Source organism: Phoca vitulina, unplaced genomic scaffold, assembly GCF_004348235.1.
Source record: "Phoca vitulina isolate PV1807 unplaced genomic scaffold, GSC_HSeal_1.0 scaffold76, whole genome shotgun sequence".
NCBI lineage: Eukaryota > Metazoa > Chordata > Mammalia > Carnivora > Phocidae > Phoca > Phoca vitulina.
In genome coordinates, this window is record NW_022589779.1 from 546,495 (window position 1) to 570,517 (window position 24,023).

Consider the following 24,023-nt stretch of genomic DNA (forward strand, 5'->3'; position numbering starts at 1 on the left):
AAAACCACATAGGTCTTAAATACATGGCTTTATTTCCATCTCCTTTTAAACGTGGTTAGGCAAGGGGCGACTGGGTGGCTCAGTCGGTTAAGCGTCTGCCTTCGGCTCAGGTCATGATCCCAGGGTCCTGGGATCGAGCCCCGCATCGGGCTCCCTGCTCAGCGGGGGGCCTGCTTCTCTCTCTCCCACTCCCCCTGCTTGTGTTCCCTCTCTTGCTCTCTCTCTGTCAAATAAATAAATAAAATCTTAAAAAAAGAAGTGCTTAGGAAAATTTAACCTAAAAAAAAAAAAAAAACCATTGACCATGGAAGCCTACTTTGTATATAACTTTTGATGAGCGTTTTTTCTTCTTGTTCTAAAATACCAAGAACCAAAGCTTCAATTTCCTGACCTCTATAAAATGGATTGAATGTATTTCCCCCTCAGAATTGGTGTCAGGTTAAATTGAGACCTGAGACCACAGTATAAAAGTACTTAGCACTCTGCACGGGGTAGAATAGACATCTAATAACTATCTTCTTTCACTTTATGGTTTAGGTTCTTAGGAAAACAAAGAGCAGGCATGCCCCGAAATATGGAGTATGATAGGATTCTGCTTGGCTCAAAGGAGTAACAGCATTTAGCTATGTCTATGCCAGTCCTCATTTCATTGTCTCGAATTTTCTTGCAGAATTTATCAACAGGCTTTCATCTGCTACCCCATGCTGTCACTGACATCAGTGACATCAAACATTTAATAACACTCCTCATGAATCCCAAATTTTCCACCCTGATGACAACTTTTTAAAAATAAAATGACTTTGATAATGTGCTTACTTATTTTAAGAGAGAGACAGAAAATTACGAGAGGAAGGCCAAAGGGCATTCCTGTTAATGAGAATTTTCTGGCAAACTCTTTCAACCTGAATAAGAATTTAGTGACCTCAAACAATCTAAGTCCTGAAGAGGCAAGCGGGAGGGGGAGGGATGGATACTACATCCCAACTTTAATGATTCCTTGGTAATGTGATCTCTTACTGCACACATTGACATTGTATAGAATCATACATTAGTAACACTCAAAATGGTGCTTGGAACCTTAAGGATATGCCAAATATTTAGTTTAAAAAAAAAAACACAAAAGGCAAAAGCACAAATAGATAAATGGGACTACATCAAACTAATAAAAAACTTCTATACAGCAAAGGAAATCATCAACACAATGAAAAGGCAACCTGCTGAATGAGATTTGCAAACCGTATGTTTGATAAGGGGTTAATATCCAAAATACATTAAAAAATCTCATACAACTCAAAAGAAAAAAAAATAATCTGATTAAAAATGGACATAGATCTGAGTAGACATTTTTCCAGGGAAGACACAGAAACAGGTACATGAAAAGGTGTTTAACATCACTGATCATCAGGGAACTGTAAACCCACACCACAATGAGATATCAGCTCACACCTGTTAGAATGGCTAGAAATTACAAGAAATTACAAGAAATAACAAGTGTTGGTGGGGATGTGGAGAAAAGGGAACCCTTGTGCACTGTTGGTAGGAATGTAATTTGGTGCAGCAACTATGGAAAACGGTGTGGAGTTGCCTCAAAAAATAAAAATAGAACTACCATATGATCCAGCAATTTCACTTCTGGTATTTATCTGAAAAAAAAAAAAAAAATCACTATCTCAAAAAAAGATCTGTAACGCTACATTTATTGCAGCATTATTTATTTATAATAGCCAAGACATGGTAATAACCTCGGTGCCCACTGACGGATGAAGGATAAAGAAAATGTGCTATATATATTTGATGGAATATTATTTGCCCACACACAAAAAAGAAGGAAACCTTGCCTTTTGCAACAACATGGATGGACCTCGAGGACATTATGCTAAGTGAAATAAGTCAGCTGGAGAAAGACAAACACTGTATGATCTCACTTGTAGGTGGAATTTTAAAAAACAAGAACCCTGACCTCTTAAATAAAGGAAACAGATGGGTGGTTGCCAGAGACAGGGATGGGAGAGTTGTCAAAATGGGTGAGGTGGTGAAGGTGGTCAAAGGTACAAACTTCTAGTTATAAGTTCTGTGGATGTCATATACATCATGGTAACTGTAGTTAACAATACTCTATTGCATATTTGAAAGTTGCTAAGAGATCAGATCTTAAAAGTTGTTAGCACAAGAAAAAAATTACTTTGTGTGTTGATGGAATCAACTACACTTACTGTGGTGATCATCTGCAATATATACATATACCAAATCATTATGTTGTGCACCTAAAACTAATAAAATTCTAAATGTCAATTATATCTCCATTTTAAAAAGTCCAAAGAGCAATATATCTTGAGCATGTACAACTTCTATTAAAACAGTCTCTATGTATTATATACAATTGCCACTGGATTCTCTTCCTCAGACTCCTCATTCACCCTACCTTTCATTGCTGGAAGCCACAGAACTGGTCATGGACCATCTGCTCCATCTCTACTATTAACCTAATGATCTTAGCAAGGTCTGTAATTTTAAAAAATATTAATATATGCTAATGATTCCACCTTAACCTTCCTTTATCTCCACAGTCATTTATTCAATTGTCTATCGGACATATTCACTTAGGTATTTCAAATTCAAAATGCCCAACATAAAGCTTGACTTCATACCCTCCTGACACTAAACACTTCCTCCTTCAGTCATCACCACCACCAAAGACGGTGAAACTATGTAACCAATTTCTTCTTCCCAGCATCCCTCCCTCCCTCGCCCCCACCATTCTTGTCCATTACCAACTCTAACTTTCTCTTCAGAATATAAGCCAAATTTGTCCATTTCTCACCTTCTCTTCTGTCACCACTTGAGTCCAAAACGCCCACACTTAGATTATCACAATAGTCTCCTCCTAACTGGTGACCCAGCCCTTTTAAACACAGATTACATTATTCCCAACTTTCAAAGTCATTAATGGGATCTTACTCTAAGACCTTGGAAGTTCTCACCTCTACAAAGAAGTTTCTAATTCAAAGAGGGTTTTCTCTTTCTCTCTCTCTCTCTCTGTGTGATATGTGTTTTAAATTTCAAAATTATTCTTTTTAAAAGGAGAATTTCGAAGTGTTTATTATTTTTTATCTTTTTCCCCCAAAGATTTTATTTATTTATTTGTGAGAGAGAGAGAGCAAGTGAGCACAAGCAGGGGGAGCAGCAGACAGAGGGAGAGGGAGAAGCACTTCCTGCTGAGCAGGGAGCCCGATGCGGGGCTCGATCCCAGGACCCTGGGATCATGACCTGAGCCAAAGGTAGACACTTAACCGACTGAGCCACCCAGGCGTCCCTCAAAATTATTTTGAAAAATATTTTAAATATTTAAAGACAAGGTACTTCTGGGTATAAAAGAAATGAAGACGAGGAGACTAGAAGTTTAAAATTCAAAATAAGGAAAATGAGAAACAGCAAACAGATGGAAACTATGACAATTTTAAGAGGTAGGATTATTAATATCATCACAGTAACACTAAATTCACAGAATTAACTGCCTCAGTGTTTCAAAATATCTGTGGCCGACTTCTAAAGTATTTCACATAATGCTGCATGGAATTTTTACTGGTGGGGGAGTAATACGTTCAGTCATCACTAATTTCTCACTTTCAGGTCTTCTCTGGAAAAATGAAATGGTTCAGAATCAGTATCACCTAAAAATACCTTTTGCAAACCATTCTTTTGCTCTTCTGAAATTCTACCCAGCAAAAATCCTAAAATTTATTGATTTTAGAAAAAAACTCCACAAAACACAAAACTGCACATTAGAAACTGTAATACCTTGATAGACAAATCACACAATTGAGTATGCTTTGATTACACAAGAGAGAAACATGTCATTTGGCAAAGATAAATGAAATAAGGTACCATGGATGAGGAAGACTGATCTTGAAAAAACAATTCAAGGTGAAGATTTGTACCAAAAGTCCATTTTGCAATTAAGTGTACTAAGTACACAAAGTGTAACTGAGGCCATTCTATTCCAGTGTCTTCTGGTGACAGTGAGGAGAGAGAAAGAGGGGCATTACCCTCCTCATCAGTCAAGAAGAAAGGCAAAGGAGTAAGAGAACCACATGGGGAAGGAAAATGTAATCAGGATTCTTTGCTAGTCATGAAACTCCAGAAGAAGTTAGCCTTAATCATTGCATAATTTCACTTTATTCTTAAAACAGAAATATCATAAGGCAAAACTACCTTATTAACTTTTAATAAAAGCATCTTTAGCAATGTTTAATAAATTATCAAAGCATTAAGACTGAAGATGTGATAAAAATGATTCTTGTCATCATACTTAAAGAATATTTAAATACAATAAACTACAAAAGATTAATGAAAGCTATTCAGTGATAAAATATAAGAAGTCTAAATGCTGAGCAAATGACAAAAATGAAAAAGCAGAATAATCAAATGCTAACATTAATTTATTAAGTCCTTTATATTTTAAAACATTTTCATATACAGCTCCCATTTAAACAAATGATGTAACAACGAAGATCAAGAGACACTGACGTTCTGAAGTGAGATGCTCTCATACACTCATTCTAACTTAAAGTTAAGGTCTATAAGGGCTAAATAAATGACACCATTAAAGGAAAAGTGAATGAACAGGTAAAAGAAAATTGATTCAAAATGTTTAAAGTGGAAGAGCTTCTAAGGCCTCATGATTGGCTACCACTTTTTATGTATTTTATGATTTCTTTGAAATCACAACTTTCAAGTCTCTTTAATTCCTTCTCACAGAATATTGTTAAAAATGGTCACCTATAAAATGGGATTCTGATAAAACCAAATCTCTCTTCTAACCCCATTCATTGTTTCTGTGGTAACAGCCTTAAAAATAAGGTGAAAGAAAAGAAAGCATGGAAAGACTATTTTATTAATCATAGTCCCTATGGTCACCTGGGTGGCTCAGTCGGTTAAATGTCTGCCTTCGGCTCAGGTCATGATCCCAGGGACCTGGGATCGAGTCCCATAATGGGCTCCCTGCTCAGCAGGGGTCTGCTTCTCCTTCTGCCCCTCCTCCCACCCGTTCTCTCACTCTCTCTCTCTCTCTCTCTTATTAATATTTAATAAATAAAATATTTAAAAAAAATCATAGTCCCTATGCTCTTACTTATGGATTAAATCAGATGAGCAAATTTTTATTGAGTTATAGCTAGGAGTCAAGTCATATAATTAGCCTCAGCATTTTATTGTTGTTGTTGTTCTTGGCTTCATGTATCAAATGATTCAACACAGGTATTTGTAAGATGAGGCATGAGAGTTCTGAAGAATTACCACCAGACTGGAAAGTTAAAACTAGTAAAAATCCACACATAGAAGATGAGAAGTCTGGGAAACTTAACATGATCGAAGGATAATCTCTGATGGGTATTGTTAGAAAATGACTGCAATTTAATAGTGAAAACATAATGAATTCATTGAGCATATCATTAAGACGGCTGTATGTGACAGGCACTCTCCTACTAGGCACTGGATGTATACGTGCAAGCAGAGAGAGGACAGACCCCGTGCTTGTGGAGTTTGCATGTTCTAATCTGTCCAGAAAAATGCTTTGGGAGGCAAAGAATCATCGTGTCTTAAAAGATAGCTTTCAAACCTAAAGGACCATCAGTATTAATTGTGAACTGCTAAAAATACCAAAGCCCTGGTCTGACTAATATTTCCAGAGGAGATTCTAATGCAGCCGAGCCTGAGAATCATCACATATTTGTACAAGTCTAATTCTTAACAATGACACTGAAAATACCGTGGGATTCTGGCTTTCATTTCACAGAGTTTTAAGGCATATTTTCCTCATTCTAAATGAATAAATCATAATGAAACATAAATAATGCTTTCTCTGAGGCTCTGGGACAAATTGGCTTCTTAGTATAATAAATGAGTGTTATGAGGTCAGGCTACAAAGGAATTGAGATCTCTGTAATAAGTATAATTCAGGGTTGAAATATTCAAGTCTTGTTGCAATATACAGAAGACAAAGGATTTTTTCCCAGAAAAAAAAAAAAATTAGTCTCCTAAACATGAATCACAAAAGGAAAATAATCTAATAGAATAGATTTAAAAATATGGGAAATTCAGAGAAAAGGCAACAATAAACAATTATAATTCATTTGTTAATAAAAATGAAAATTAAAGTAAAAAGAACAAACTTCAAATGAATCTAAGTAAAAAAAAAACTGGGGAAAAAAAGAATTGGCTACAGAAGTCACTAAAATTGTGTTGTAACAAGAACTATTACATACTGAGAAAATATAAATTAGTTTGGTGAGAAATTTGGAAGTACTTAGGAAAATTAATAATTTGCAAAATCTATTATTTGGTAATCTGGATTTAGCGACTCTCTAACAAAACCTCTTAGATCTAAATACAAGGATTTCTAATGCTGGATTATTTATAAAAGCAAAAATAAGTAAATCGCTAAAAATTTCACTAGAGCAATACGGAAATAAATCATGGCATACCCATATGTTCGGAATCTATAAGGCAACTAACAGGAATAAACCATCCATATAAACTATATATATAGTATATGGAGAGATACATACATTTATATATAGAGGTATACATATATACCAACATGAAAAATACTATATAGCAATTAATGCAAATGAACCAAATCATTAGATAGTAACATGACTTGTAAAAACTCAGATATATGCATATTATAAAATCATACAGGCCATTCAGGAAAAAAAAATCCCATATATTTTTCACAAACGCATACATATATTTGTAAAATCCCCCCCCCCCCCCCCCCGCCACCAAAGTCTAGAAACAATTACACCAAACATCAGATGACGTGAAATTGCTAGGGCAGGACACAGAAGGGAGCTGGATGGATAGTTGAAGAGACAAAGATGGCTTTATGAGTGGTTGCCATTTATTCACAGTCCCAAAAGATGTATCAAAAAAAACCCAAAAAGGTTTGATAACCTTTTATGTCTAAACTTACATGTCTTAGGTTGAAATAATTTTTTTGAAACAAATATATATACAAATAATGGTAACAAATCCAAATTCTGGTTATGGATATGTAAGTATCCATTAGTTCATATACTTTTCCATATTTAGTATTTACTGTAGCTATTCTTTTATAATTAAGTTTCTTAATATTAAAAAAAAATACTTTTCCATGTCCCAATTCAATCTAGCTACAATTATTTTGTAATCATTACCTTAATTTTGCTAGAAAATCTGTTAAATACACAAGAAAATTAGGTAAAAACACAATGCACCTCAGTTGGGATACAAAATTATGATAATATTACCTAAAAATGCTCTTTTAGATCTGGGATATAACAAATGGTACATCTTTGAATTCTCAGAGATTACTACAGAGCCTAACATTCGTAGGCATTTGAAAATGATTCTTAAACTCTGACCCTCAAACCAAAAGTCAATTTTTTTACCTGTCATTATCTCCCACATTTTTTTATTAAAGATTTATTTATTTATCTGAGAGAGTGAGAGTACCTGTGCATGAACAGGAGGAGGGGCAGAGGGGGGTAGAGAGAGAGAGAATCTCCAGCAGATTCCCTGCTGAGCCAGGAGCCCAAGGCAGGGCTCAATCTCACGACCCTGAGATCATGACCTGAGCTGAAATCAAGAGTTGGGCGCTTAACCGACTGAGACACCCAGGCGCCCCCCACCCATTTTAAATCCTATTGTGGTAAATCCTCACTCCCAGTCCTCCACACAAAGGAGCAAATGAAACAATATTGCACAACTCCAAAGCCAGCTTGATTGTCATCATATACAGAAACTTGGCCTTGTCACCTTTATGTCACAACACTTTCTGCCTAACTCCATACCTCCCCATGAAAAGTACACACAAAGGCAGTAACACGTTCTGGAGGAACATTTTCCCGACTACAGCTTCATTCCAAAAGTAGAATTAAAAATGGGAAAATGATTGCATCCCGAAGAAGAATTCGTATCAGATATATTTCATGTCAATTACTAAATGGACAGGGTTCCTTCATGTTTTAATTCACTGTTTATAAAATCATATAAATCGGCTTTATGAAAGTCTAATTTTTCTAGAAGTTCAAATGTGGTCTTCATCTTCTTAAAAAGTTGTTCTTTAACATTAAAAGGGAAATTTGCTTCAGTTTCCATGTTACTGAATATACATAAATATACATATTCCTAATTACAAAATTTTAGAGGGATTTTTCTGGAACTGTCAGATATAGGAAATTGTAGAATGAAAATCAACTAAGGATATCAAGTTCATGGTTGACAATTTTATCTCGAGTCTTTGGACACACTACTAGAATAAAAGAACATAGCCATAATGAGCAAATATTGTGAAATTTACCATAAAACATCAAAATCTTTTCCACACATCACCTGAAATATGAAGGCAAATCTGATGAGAAGAACCTGTCATACTAACTAGTGGTGATGCCTTCATAGAAGCCCTGTAGAGCATTATTTTCTTCTCTGAGAGTCTTTGCCTAAAGAAATAGCACGAGAGAAGTGCAAAAATCAATTATAACAGCTTCCCTCTCTACTATTCAAGGAAAACTGCCATTCACGGTGGCAGCTTCAATATTGCCTTCTGATCTCAAGATTCTGTGGGACAGAAAGAAATCTGAAAAGGAATATTTTATACTCAATGAAAGAAAAATGTAAACATTCTGCCTTAGAGTATTAAAACCATCATGAGACTCGCTTTTTGGCAAACTAATGAAAATAAGTTACTTAAGCATAAGGCTCATTTAATTCCAAATTAAGCCCTTGGCAATGATAGTAGAGTTGTAATAATAAAGGAGATAAAATTCAGCATCTGAAAGTTTTAAGAATAACTGAGAGAAAAGGCGATACAGACATAACAAAAATCTATCATCCTTTATTTTGTATCCATTATTGATCATCGAAGTCAAAGCTTTCCTTGTATCAATAATATAGGATTTCTCCTAGCTGCCCCCCTTCCTAAAATAGTTCTCATTGGAGACTCACCCCAAAACAGGAATATAAAAGCATATATTTCTGACATTTCTGAATATGTGACAAGAAGGAATGTATGGTTAAAACTTTAATTAGAAACTGTTTCTAGATGTTGGCGGGGATGCAGAGAAAGGGGAACCCTCCTACACTGTTGGTGGGAACGCAAGCTGGTGCAGCCACTCTGGAAAACAGTATGGAGGTTCCTCAAAAAGTTGAAAATAGAGCTGCCCTACAACCCAGCAATTGCACTACTGGGTATTTACCCCAAAGATACAAATGTAGGGATCTGAAGGGGTACGTGCACCCCAATGTTTATAGCAGCAATGTCCACAATAGCCAAACTATGGGAAGAGCCAAGATGTCCATCGACAGATGAATGGATAAAGAAGATGTGGTGTGTGTATGTATCAGTATATATACACACACAGAGACAATGGAATATTATGCAGCCATCAAAAGGAATGAAATCTTGCCATTTGCAATGATGTGGCTGGAACTGGAGGGTACTATGCTGAGTGAAATAAGTCAATCAGAGAAAGACATGTATCATATGATCTCACTGATATGAGGAATTCTTAATCTCAGGAAACAGAGGGTTACTGGAGTAGTGAGGGGTGACAGACTGGGTGATAGACATGGGGGAGGGGATGTGCTATGGTGAGCACTGTGAATTGTGTAAGACTGTTGAATCACAGACCTGTACCTCTGAAACAAATAATACATTATATGTTAAAAAAAAAAAAAAAAAGAAGATAGTAGGAAGGGAAAAATGAAGGGGGAGGGGCGCCTGGGTGGCTCAGTCAGTTGAGCGGCTGCCTTCGGCTCAGGTCATGATCCCGGAGTCCTGGGATCAAGCCCCACGTCGGGCTCCCTGCTCAGTGGAGAGCCTGCTTCTCCCTCTCCCTCTGCCTGCCTCTCTACCTACTTGTGCTCTCTCTCTCTCTCTCTCTGTCAAATAAATAAATAAATAAAATCTTTAAAAAAAAAAAAAAGAAAAATGAAGGGGGGGACATCGGAGGAGGAGACGAACCATGAGAGACTATGGACTCTGCGAAACAAACTGAGGGTTCTAGAGGGGAGGGGAGTGGGGGATGGGTTAGCCTGGTGATGGGTATTAAAGAGGGCACGTTCTGCATGGAGCACTGGGTGTTATACACAAATAATGAAACATGGAACACTACATCAAAAACTAATGATGTAATGTATGGTGATTAACATAATAAAATTTTTTAAAAATGTAAAAAAAAATAGACTGCTAAAAGCTAATCTTCCATAACTTTATCAAATAAACAGAAATTGGTAAATTAAAAAAAAAAGAAATTGTTTCTAGAACATATTCATAGGATTTATCAAAGTTTTGCCATCATCAAGTTGTCAGGGTATCTGTTTCCGTTCAAAGGAAAAAATGGGTTTCCTTATTAATAATTACCCTCTATACAAGATTAGAAACTTTTTTTCCTGTACCAACAAAATAAACAAAAGAATTTTAATGTTTAGTGTTTCAAAAGATATAAAGAGGTTCAATAGACGGGTATATCCAGTCTTTGTGAGGAAAGAATTTAAAGATTAAGGGCATAAAAAAAAGTATGTTAGTGAGTTATTCAGCACTTTAGATTATAAGTTCTTTCACTTATTCAAGCTAACTCTATACCACAGCATAATACTTTCCATTGATTTCAAACATCTATCAAAAAGTATTTGTACATATCCAGATAAACATATAACAGCTCAATATATCAGTTATAGATTGAAATCCACTGATGAACACTTAGACTTTTTTTTAGGCCAAATTATAATTTACCAAACAAGGTTGTCATTAGGGAGAGTATGATTATCAAAAAATCCAAAAAGTGTCAAAGCATATTTCATGTAATCTGATATAATGAATGACATGGCATTTATCCAAAATTTAAAACCAAACATAACTGGTTTGATTTGGTATTAAAGGTCACCAGAGACAACAGTTTTTCTTATTTCAGTTATAATCAAAACTATTAGCCTATTTGAAATTCCTCATAGTCTTTTTTCATACATATGATACTAGCTAACACTGGTAAAATATGGACACTTTTTTAGAATATTTTAAAAATGTAACATAAAGAAACCTAAGATGACCATCTATTCTTTCATTTAATCATACTTGAAAGAGATTCTTCTTAATTTTATTTAGAAATTTGTTTTATTTATTCCTTAAATGGTGTTACCTTGATTTCTAATACAATTTTCCAATAAAAGGAACCAAGGTTCCTTGGAGAAATGGACTGATTTTAAGACTGGGGCAGGAAATATACAAGATGAGTCTGGTACATCTTATAGCGCCAGAAGCCGTGTGTGTGTGTGTGTGTGTGTGCACGCACGCACACACACACACACGAAGATATGTCAAGTATCTATGGCACAGAGGAGCCTGCTTAAAGAGCTCCCGATGGCCAAAGCTGGTACAATTTGAGCAACAAAATAGATAGTACTGAATTATAAAGTATAAAATAAACATCCATGAATCCATACTGATAAATAAATGATATGATTGATAGACAGACAGACAGACAGACAAGGGAGAAGAGACAAATCTCCCTTGCAGAAGAACGTCAAATAATTTATATATATACTCCACCTTCAAGGAGAGGGAGCATAACTCCTCATTCCATAAATACAGGCTGTGCATAGTGCCTTCTTCCAGAGAGAAAGGAGGGAGGTGGGAGGGAGTAACTTTACAATAGATAAACCTGAAAAACACCATCTCCACCAGGTGATTAGGGTCAACCTTAACAGTGGTAAGTCATGTTGACAGCATGTACCCTTAATCCCTTAATAATATGTGATAAAAATGTCACTTGACCTGTGTTCTTCCTCTCAAAATCCATAAATGCAGTTTAATCATGAGAAAAACATCAGGCAAATTCCAGTGGAGAATGTTTTACAAAATATCTTACTAGGAATCCTCAAAACTGTCAAGGTTATCAAAAACAAAGTCTGAGCAACTGTCACAGCCAAGAGGAGCCTAAGGAGACATGACAAATAATATAATGTGCTATCCTAGATGTCATCCTGGAACAGAAAAAGGACATTAGGTAAAAATGAAGGAAATCTGAGTAAAGTAAGAACGTTAGTTAATAACAACGTATCAGCATTGGTTAATTGACTGTAACATACATACTGTACTAATGTGCGAGATGAGTAAACAGGCGGAACTGAGTGTGACCTATATGGGAACTTGGTTCTACTCAAATTTTCTGTAATCCTGAAACTGTTCTAAAAAACAGGCTATTCAAAGAACGGTTGTAACTAGAATAAAAGCTTTTAGAAACCAAATGAAATTCGATGGGCTTTGATAGATCAGTATCTAAAAGCTGTGGGCCAGGAAATACCAAATGAAAATTAACATCAACGTTAAGTGCATACTAACATTTTAACCGCCTTCAAATTGAATCTAAAAAGATGGAACAATAGAATGAACCAGAATTCAGGTGAAAGGACCACAGTAACTTACACGTATTTTATATGAGACATAACATATTGATTTCAAATCCCGTTTGGGTTTTGTCTGACACTCTATAGCAACTGCAGTGTACTAGAAACCCCCAAATGAGAAAAGAACTGCAAGGGAAGGATGTTTCTAAACCCATTGCTATGGTGTTTCTGTTGGCATGGTGACCCATTCTTCCTCATTAAGCTAACATGGGGAAATCAAGCAGTTAGCAATTTCTTGCATACTCGTGGCAGGCTCCTTCTGGAGCTCACTATGAGGGACTGAAGTACCCAAAGAGTTCAGTCACTGGAACCGTAAGGGGTGTGCTGCAGCCCCTAACCCATTACACTAAAAGCAAGCCCCTGAACGCCAGCCTCCAGAGTAATCTTGTTTAGCTTAAAATAAGAGGTTTAACACTTCCCACCAGGCAGCGCACTATGGTCAAATCGGGTTAGCCACGAAACAATCCAGGCTTTATGAAGAAAATATGTGAAGAAAATATCCTTTCGTGACCTTAGACACAAAAAATACTTTACACAAAAGAAGACACCTCTTTTTGACCGTCAAACCACTTTAGGTTTTTATTAGATTCCTTTCCCTGCACTCTTAAGAATACACCTAATGGGGGAGAATCAAAATAAAAGAGCTCAAAATTAATTGAATTTGGAAAAGGAACTCTTTTCTATCCATCTCTCCTCAAGTGGGCAACTGCATTGCAAATGCATTTCCTGCGCCAATGGATTAAACTGCAACATTCTTTTAACTCTGTGTGGCTTTAGTGCGACAAACCAGCCATTATGAGATGTGTTCCAGTCTCATTAATGAGGTAAGCCTGTGAGCCCAGCATTTTGGAAACCTAAAGAGACAAATTATAATGAGACTTCACTCAGTGGGGAGGCCAAGACATAGCCCTCTTCTCTCAAAGATCTCATAAATAGGCAGCTATTTAATGAGTGCAGGACTTTCCTACAAACATACAACAGACATCGATAAGAAAAGGAAGACTTCACCTAGACAAACAACTTAATATATACATCTCATAGTTCATTAATACACAGAATTTCAATGCTTAATGTTTTTCAGTGAGAATATGGTCCCCCCTATAATTACACGTCTTCTGCTAAATACACGGTAAATTCAATGTCAAATGGACAAATGATTATTTTCTTTTTCTCACAGATAAAAATATAGCCCTTTATCTATATATTTTGCAGGTAGATTTTTTTCTCTCAAAATGCCACACTGATTTGTAAAATAACACTTGTTTCGTTTTGTTTTTTTGATTGGGAAACTGAGGCCAAGTAATGAGTGTTTTGAAAGAAAATTTTCACTTGAGAAAACATCCATCAGTTTTGTGATTCTGTAACTGAATTTTGTAATTCAATATTGGGTAATTACAATTCAGAAATTCCCAGACAACACCGTGGCACCTATTTAGGCATTATAATTATTAGCCATTCAGAGCAGAATCAAACAGAACAGGAATCCTCACAAGATCAGTTGAGTAGAATATTCTGGGTTTACTGGGCAAGCAAAGGGGTCATTACCTATTCTCCCCCTACTTCTCCTAAAAGAAAAAAGAATAAACGAACAGCCATGCCAAAGTTTCAAGTACATCAGAGCAGTGAAAAGAGTTACGGTTACTAGAATCTGTTACAGAAAAAACAAGTCCACTTCCAAATCTTTGTTGGGTGCTGTTTGGTTCATTCCCTTTAATATAGGAAGAGATGTAAGGAGCAGCAAACTAGTGCTATCAGCAGTAACCAAGAGCTAGTTATCTGAAAATACTTTAAAAACAAAAATTGAGTCTAGGCAAGGGTGCTGTGGGAAAAGTCGAAAAATATAGTTTTAGTTTTCCTGTAAAGAAGAGCCCTCTTTCACACCTCTACATCTTATTACTCTGGAAGTGAATTTCTTTTTGAAAAGCAAAATAGTAAACCTAGATGGCAATATTTATTATAAATGGGATAACTTTTCTATGAGCATCAACTAATATTTGTACCACCAAATAAGCATTTTTAAAATGCATACCTTTATTAGCTGGAATTAATCATCAAAAGAGTGACCCTCAAGTTATACCTACTTTTGGAATAATAAGCTAGTTGCATGTTTCATGTTATGCAGACAGAGAAATGATTGATATGGCTGCCATGTGGCCATGAGCCAGATGTTTGGGAACAAACAAAAATACTAAAGTTTTTCAGTTCAGAACTGTTCTGATACCCTCTCCAAGAGTCTCTTCTTGCCAGAAGCAACTTGGCAAAAGCAATTTTGGGAAATTCGTGGTGGTGGCTACCAACCTAGACAGATGAAATCTTTGTGTAAATGTAACCTACCACATTTTTTTTTCTTTCCTTCTTGTATTACAAGATTTGGAATTAAATTTTAATCATTTACTAACTTTTAAAGATCTACATGGGAATGGAGGTGTTCAGTAAGGTCATAGGCAACTTCACAAGGAGATTCTGAAACAGAGAGGAATGTGAAAACTGTGAAACCTGTATAATCATAGCAGCACTTGTTCTCCACTCAAATAAGGCTTCAATACAATGCAAAAGTTTGATCTTGCTTCAAGTTAGTTAAAAAAAAGAATTCTGCATTTATTAAATACCTATATTGAGGGCCATTAAATCTCTCCCCATTAATCTTCCTTCTTAAGCATGTCCAGCTTTTGTAGCTATCATTAAAATATTAGTTTTCAGATCATTTCAGACGGGGTTAAAATCTGGTATTTTTTTCATTAAGACGTGTATCTTTGATTTTTAACATTATCACTATAAAAAACAAAAAAAACAAAAAACAAAACCCTAGGTTTAACACGATTCACTGCAAAAATCTCTCGAGTCTTCAAAACATATTTGGATAATTCTTTCAGCCCGGCATAGCTCCAATTAGCACTAATCACTGCCATGCCCTAATTATTTAAAATTAAATAAGTTGAACTTACACGTGCAAACATTTTGCAAATCACCCTGCATCCACTTCTCTTTTCAAGTTAACTCATAAGATTAGACAACTTGTTTTAATAGATTATTATCATTGGATTAGGTCCAAAAAGCATTCGTCTAATGGGAATTCTGTCTGCTTTAACAGTTGTGCTTTAGTGGACGCTCTCGGTCTTAACTGTCAATCTTTTTTTTTTTTTTTTTTTTGGACCGGCTCCTGCCCTGAGAACCCTTCTGGGAGACAAGCAAGAAGTTTTTAACAGGTACATGACTAGCACTCAGTCAGTCTGGACTAAGCAAAGGGAAGTGGAAGGGATTGGTTAAAATACCTGACTGGAAGGTTCTGTCTTCTTGCTCCCTACTCACTCCACTCCTGTTCAAAGGCACTGGTAATCCCTGGCCTCTCACGCTGCACCCCGTTCCCCACCTCAATATAGCAATCACCACCAGCACTACTCAGAAGTGCAGAAAACTCACGCAGCTCATGCCGTAGGCAAGTCAAACATTAATAAAACCAGAGGATGAAATATCTTAACATTGTGCTATAAGTTTTGATAACAAGAAAATAAAAATGACAGGATGTGCTATTTATTTAGCCTCTACAGCTCAAGCATTCCCTTTTAAGTAAAACCAGAATTCCATTCTTGAATAGGTTCCATAATAACTCCTAAACTACACATAGTGCAGATCATATTTCATAATAAATCCACTTTTGTTCTTTTCTGCACCATATCGCCAATCAACCCACATGCCTTGTTGCTTCAACAATCTAAACAAATGCAGGTCATCCGAATGATATGCTAACGTGAGTACAAATTAAGCTCCATTGTATTTTTCCATGAGAGACCAGATATTATGAGGAAAGAGAGAATCGTATATAATTGCCTAATGAATTCCAACACCTGTTATGTCATTTTATACCTCCCAGATGGGGTCCTGGCTTCTAGTGAAGAGAGCAGTTGCCTAGAAAACACCATTCTCTTCTGTCATTTTATTCAACTATGGAATGTGGGGAAATCATGTAATAGTAGTAGTAACACTAGTTATGAATGTTTATTAAACATTTTATGATGTTTATATTATCTCAAGTCGTTCTTTTTTTTTTTTTAATTTATTTGACAGAGAGAAAGAGACAGTGAGAGAGGGAACACAAGCAGGGGGAGGAGGAGAGGGAGAAGCAGGCTTCCCACTGAGCAGGGAGCCCGATGTGGGGCTCGATCCCAGGACCCTGAGATCATGACCTGAGCCGAAGGCAGATGCTTAACCAACTGAGCCACCCAGGTGCCCCTCAAGTCATTCTTTCTAAAACCCTATGATGTTTGCAAACTCTGTGAATCAGTACTTTACAAAAGGGCAGTGAGACTCGGAGATGTGAAGCATGTTGCTCAGAATCCCATTGCTAAGGAGAAGAACTAGAACTCAAAGCTAATTTTTTTTAATTCTAAGACCAGGGTTTTGTGCCCCTAACCCACCCCAAACCACACAGTATCCACTTTGTAACCACCATCTTGAGTTCATCGCCAGCCAGGTCCCTCAACCTTAAGGTGGCATCTGACATAAAAGACCATTAACTTCTACAAGAAAAGTTCGTAAAGCCGCAGATGGGTAAATGCTAGAGAGATCTAGAGATCAGCAATTTCTACTTGTAAAATCCCTGACTTTAGAAAGCATCTCCTCAATGTGTATTCTACAATGAGGAAACTGATGTCCTTAAAGCTTAAACATGTACCCCAAGGACACCAGAAATTTCATCTTCCTTTGCGCTCATGGCTTAGTATCTTATCCCTTTGTTTATCCTTTTAGGCACTACTCTTCATCAAATATCTACAATAATTCTCAATAACGGGCAATAATAAAACAAGAATTAGACTCCAATGTCCTTGGACTAGTATTCAAAGCTGTCCAAAATCTGGCCCATCTCTACTATCTAAACTTCAGAATCCCCTAAGTATTATTGATACCTTTATTGTTTGATACTTCAAAATTCCCTCAGTGATATCAGCCTCATGATTATTCTAGATATGAACCAAAATCACATCCATCGATCTAATGTTGTCATTATCTGAAATGTTCTCCCTCACCTCCAGCTTAAACTCCAGTTCTTCCACAAGACTTCCCCGACTTCTCCTGGCTACATCAATCCCTGCCTCCTCAGAGCGGTCCAGTCTTATACCATATGAAAGAAATCATATATTGTAAAGGTCAAGTCTGGAGTTGTTAAGGCCCAAAGTGACACTATGCATAAATAATCTTAATAATTCTCACTCTCTTCAGAAATGACTCTCATGGCTTTCCTACACAAACACAAGCCCCCAGACGGCAGGAATTTGTTTTAGTCATGAAGTATATTATCCACAGCAACTCCGTCAGCACCCGCCACAGAACACTTAGTACCAAATGGATGAATGACTGAGCAAATGATGGAATGAATGAACAAAAGACAGTAGTCCAGAAGGGAGCAGGAGAGCAGTCTGTAAGGGCAGTTTTAGTTACACCAGAATCTTGTACAGTGATCAAACAGTCCAATCTGTTCTCTCTAGTCTATGTACCTACATAAGACAATATATAGAAAAATCCCTTCACCCTGGGACTTTTTGAAGTCTACATGGTTAGGTGACGCTCATTTCTTTGATATACGTATTTGTGCTGGGGTCCATAGTTTCTCCAACAATTTGAATCCCCCGCCCCCGCCCCCGCCCCAGGTATTGCACTGATTTGGGAGTTAAAACAATGGGAAAGCATTTAAAGCCCCTGGGGCAAATAAAGCCTGTCCCAGACTGTAGAAAACATTTCAAGTGTGTTTTAAATATACCTGCCCTATGAAGCCCAGTCAAGTTCCTCATCCTTAGGGCTATTTTTAACTAATGAAGAGGAGGAGAATACAGTATCTTATAAAGAAGAGAAGGGGAAAAGGGGATGGAGATACAAAGAGAAAGAGGAAGGGAGAAAAGGAATCAGGAAGACAAGACTTTGAATGATTAGACTTGCAAGTTCTCTTTAACAAGATGCAAGTAATCCAATTATGTAATAACCTCTGGTCATCCTTAGCCCTTAATGAAGAGTCTTAAAATACTTGCTAAGGTCTTTAGGAGGTGATTTGAAGTTAATACAGATTTGTAAACAATGTACCACCAGACAGATGTAAGAGATGAGGATATGAGAGCTAGGATATTCTTGAAACAACGTCAGTTCCTTCAGAAGGATGCTACTGTGGGATTTGAGTAACTTCTACATAATTGCATACTTCCACTGCATGGACCCTGTGGTCCCAGGGAGGAAGCTATTTTTATCTCATTTCTAAATATCCCTGTTAAAAAGACAGCCACTTCATAGTTTAGTGTTGCAGTGAAGAATAAAATTTAATGATTGATGCATATAAAAATGAACTAATATCCTTGCAATATTACATAACAGTATCAGAGTATTCACATTTACTCTAATTCCTCTAATGAACTCTGACTTCTAAAGGAAATAGTAACAACCAGATGATCTGTATGGCACATATTTTTAAATTAGCCCATTTGCAGAGAAAAGGACCATTTTAAAATAGGTAAAAAATAAAAACGGCTCACATTAATTGAGCACTTACTATGTGCTGGGCACTCAGAGATTTCTATGTTTTCACACTCATTTCATCTTCAAAAATCCTATATTTGAGATGTATGGAGGTACAAAGAGGTAAAATCAGAATCCCCGGCCATGTTGCTATTAAAGCAGCAAGCGTATTTCTTCATGCAACCGGCTGCCTAATTAAGAAGGGAAAGAAAAAGGGACGCCTGGGTGGCTCAGTCGGTTAAGCATCTGCCTTCGGCTCAGGTCATGATCTCAGAGTCCTGGGATTGAGTCCCACATCGGTTTCCTTCCTCAGCGGAGAGCCTGCTTCTCCCTCTGCTGCTCCCCTTGCTTGTGCTAACTCTCTCTCTGACAAATAAATAAATAAAATCTTTAAAAAAAAAAAAAAAAGAAGGGGAAGAAAATATTACAAATCATTGTAAAAAAGAATGAAATAACTTGGAAAAGAGCCAAATTAAAGTTGCACTCAAAAGGAACAATTAAACAATACTTATTATAGAATGTATTTACAAAACATTCACGATTTGAGATTTTGGTTTGGTGAGTCTGAGGGAATAAAAAGGAAAATATATGTGAAATTTACAGTGACTTGCAGATTTTATTTCATCTTGGATTTTTAAAATTCTGAACCAATAATTCTAACGATGTGTGACTGCCCTAAATGCTCCTCATTCAGACAGAGCAAAATGGCCGATTTTCAAGGAGCTGTAACATAGTAAATAGTATAACACTGTCAAACTTTCTGCTACCCCCCAACTGAACTATGCCACAACCACCAATGCACTGATCACCAAGATATTAAAAAAAAAAAAAAAAAAAGAAAGAAAGAAAAAGAAAAAGAAAAAACACTGCCAAAGCCAATCACTTCATACCTACTCAGGAGGTAAACACAGTAAGAAACACATCACCACTCCACCAACAACAACAACTCTAGGCCAAGAAAAAAAATTATTAAACTGGTATTTACTTTTCAACTTTTTTCCAGTGACAGCTCTTCTTCATGATGAAAGGGCTTGGCCTTTGAATTAAGAGCAATCAATAAATATCCTCAATATATCTTTCTAAGTCACTTGCAAAAAAAAAAAAAATCAAAGAAGATGAGGAAAAAGCAAAATTCAAGTACCCTTATATTACAAGCTAAATTTCAACTGAAGATATATTTTTACAGCTGCTATGAACTTCTAGAGCTGGTTATTCTTGGAAACCACCTTCTGCTTACTTGGGCTTCCTTTAGGGGGGAATTGTTACCAAAATTTACTTTGTATGATTATTTTGAATGAATTCGGTATCCAGAGAATAGTCATAGTGTTAAGTCTGAAATCGAATTACTTTCAAAATTCTAGGGTACAGGATATCCGAGTAACACAAAGCAAGACTGGAGATAACTTCTCAATGAGTTCACTAGTACTCTGATAAAATATAAAGCAGGGAAATAGAGTAAAATCTTGTGCTCTCAGGGTAATCTTGGGCAAAGAGTACAACTCTAGGCTTCCTCAACTGTAAAAGAAGAAGGTTAGTATCGTCTTGACAGAAGTTCATAGCATGTTCCCCTTATCTCTGAAATCACAACTTCTCTTCAAAAATAAAAATGAATGTAAAAGCCCTTTGTAAAATACATGCAATCTGTATGACATTGAATGATTCACCCTACTATAAATACATTGTCCTTGACTTAATCTCTTTGGAGAGCCTGTATGATGTAATATACATGGGTTTATCAACTAAGTTACTAGATAGAGTCAGCAAACTATAGCCTGTGAGCCAAATCTGGTACCTGCCTCATTTTAGATAAAGTTTTTTTAATTTTTTATTGTTATGTTAATCACCATACATTACATGATTAGTTTTAGATGTAGTGTTCCATGATTCATTGTTTGTGCATAACACCCAGTGCTCCATGCAGAACGTGCCCTCTTTAATACCCATCACCAGGATAACCCATCCTCCCACCGAATGTTTGTCACCCTTTGAGATTGAGGATAAAGTCTGATGAGTTCGCAGTCCAGATCATAGTTTGACACTTTATAGTATTATTTCTTTTAGTTCTCCTTTTTTTTTTTTTTTTTTAATTTCCCTCGGGAGAATGGCAAATTCATTTTGGTATTTAAGGAAAATGCTATTTTTCTTTCATAGAAAACAGGATCAGAGTCCATTTCTAATACGGATAAACTGATAGCACAGTTAATGTAAAATGACATAAGGAAATAATGATGCAGACTAGAATAAAAAATTTAAAAAGTATGCTTTACTTCTGAGAGAATCCATTTCAGAAAATCAAGTGTTAACTGTTTTTAAGTTTACAAGATCATGAAAAAGATAAATATATACCCTCATGATAAAAGGGAGATATGGATGTATATTAATATAGGTAAATTGAAATAAAACACACAGCCCACTTCAGTTTGCAGTGAATACTTGGCCTTCGAAACCATTATTATAAGTACTTTGGGATCTAATCTTTTGTTCGTGGGAATGTATAAGCACAATTAATCCATCTTTCCAGTCAGATTACTTTAAAGACAAAGAAAGCTATCAAAAGTTTTTTTTTTTTTAATTTAGCAATAAGATTATTTTTTTAAATTATGATTAAACATAGTATGATATAATTTGCTTCTTGAAGCATCCCCCAAAACGCCCATATTAGGGAAAAGACCACCGGAGAGGCTAAATGACTTGTCCACAATTACACAACTAGCTAGTGGCAGAAACTGTGTGAGAGCCCAGGCCCCCTGACTAGAACTGCAGGATTTATGTCATTATGCTGTACGGCTGTACTTTTCACAGCATGTTCCCTTTATCTCTGAAATCACAACTTCTCTCAAATGTCTAACATTTTTCAGAGGCTTTCGTGTAACTAACTTAGAAAAAGGCTACCAGCTGGACGCAAAGGTGTAGGTTCAAACAACCTTTATATAAATCTGATGTAAATCAGCAAATGTCTTAATGGCATATTAAATTTTTATAAAATCATTCTCCCATAATTAAGTTTATGTTATTGCTCTTTTAAAATTGCTCAGAAGTGAATTTGCCTCTAGGAAGCAAGCTGGGACAATTTTAGGATAGCCATTACATTAAAGGGGTAAAAAAATATATATACTCCAAATTCAGTTCCATCTTTTAAATGTGTTTAGTTTGTCTAAAAATACATTTTTTCTTTTTTTTTTTTTTCCAAAAAGGTAAGGGAATGGAAATTGGTTTTATTCTAGATTTGACAAGCACCTTTACACTTTGATAAAACTCCTGGTCAAAGCTAAAAACAAGTCAATTATATGCACTTAAACACAACCTACTTACTTCTGCGTGTGTCAGACATGTGTAACACACTGAGAGGCAAAAATATGGAAAAGAATAAGAAGTATCCAGATTCCTATTTCCACTGCAAACCACTGTTCCTCATTCAAGAATCAAGGGTTGCATGTACCAAACACACAGCCAAAAAAGCAATCAAACATATCAGATTCTTACTCCAGAAAATTACATTTATGTAGGGGCCGATGATTCATCATACTTCTAAAAAAAAAAAAAAAAAACAACGAAATAAGGATCCAAACACTCTGACATCAGATTCTCACTCCAGAAAACTGCATTTATGTAGGGGCCGATGATTTATCAGTTTTAAAAAAAAAAACGAAATAAGCAGTGTGACCCAAACATAACCCCGAAGAAGATACCTTGATTACCCAAACTTCATTACCAATTTGTTAAACAGTAAATAAGACGTTCAAACAATATTAAAGACACAGTGAAAATATTCAGGGGTCTCAGTAAGACTTTAACCAGGTTTACTGACCCACATGGTTTAAGGTCACAACTTTTTTCTACAGATCGTCTTAAACTTGAAAAGTAAAAAATAAAACCTACATCTTTAAAAAACAAAACAAAACAAAACAGTAACTACCAGGTCTAAAGTCCCTTATCCTTAATTTCAAAATATGTAATTAAAAATACAGTAATAGTTGCAGAAACTCGGTGAACATACTCAAAAAACAATAAATTGTACACTTTAAGTGGTTCAATTTTATGATACGTGAATTATATCTCAGTAAAACTGTTAAAAAGAAACAAAACTCCTGATTTAAGTTGACATGAGGTTATTAATAGTCTTTATCTATTCCATTTATTGTAAATATTCATGTATTTCCCTTCAGAAATGCTAAATGTTTCTTACTTCAAAATGCTGCCATGTTACATAATACAGAATTTACACACCCTATTACTTTTGAATAATTAAAAAAATATATCAGAATCACATCTGGCCTCAGGCATTTTAGGTACTGAATCAGGGAACTTGTAGCCCTTTTTTTATATAAATAGAAGAAAGCTCATCCACATCAAACAAGACCTGACATCCTGCACAGCTTAGGACCCACTAAGACACACAGGAATCCTTGGCATCACGCTGTTAGTTAATCTAAACTGTTTTCTATTTTTAATGAAATTTACAGGAAAAAGAGTTTTTATCTGAATTAAAAAACAACCTCTATGGCACAGACTCATCTTTTCCTTTATAGAGCCACTAGAAATGCACTGCCTGTCCTGGGGACATAAATAAGTTAATATGGTTGATTAGCAATGATGCGACAGTATGAAATTCAGAGCCAAACCAAATACTTCAATGTGAACTGATTCCAAATAATTCTTTTTTGCATGCTTTTGAGAAACACCATGCATTTCAGAGCAAGTAGCAGAAGTTGATAGGAGTTTCAGAAGCAAATCTATACCAGTTCAACCTCGAAGGGCATAAATATGTACGATGTGTCTCTCTTAAATCTGTTCGATGTAGTGCAAAACCACGGCAGACATGATATGCCCTTGCAGCCCAATGCGATGTTGAGGATCAAGCTCCAAATACCAAGGTCTCAATGTCAAGATCTCTGGGACAAGGGGATGCAAAAGAATAAAAGGATCCAGTCCTTGGTCTCAAGGAGGTTTCTAAACCAACTATACACAAACACACGTGCGCGCGCACACACACACAATCAGTACCGTTCATCTAATACCTTAAATAATTAGACCACTTTTTACTTGAGGGAACTCAACTGCGAGACAATGGCCTGCACTGG

At 36.1% G+C, this 24,023-nt stretch overlaps 1 protein-coding gene across 2 annotated transcripts in view; it reads right to left on the minus strand.

Moving 5' to 3' along the window:
- The window catches only part of TMTC2 (transmembrane O-mannosyltransferase targeting cadherins 2), a 389,588-nt gene that overhangs the window by 201,807 nt on the left and 163,758 nt on the right, over positions 1-24,023 (minus strand). The gene's annotated exons all lie outside the window — the stretch shown is intronic.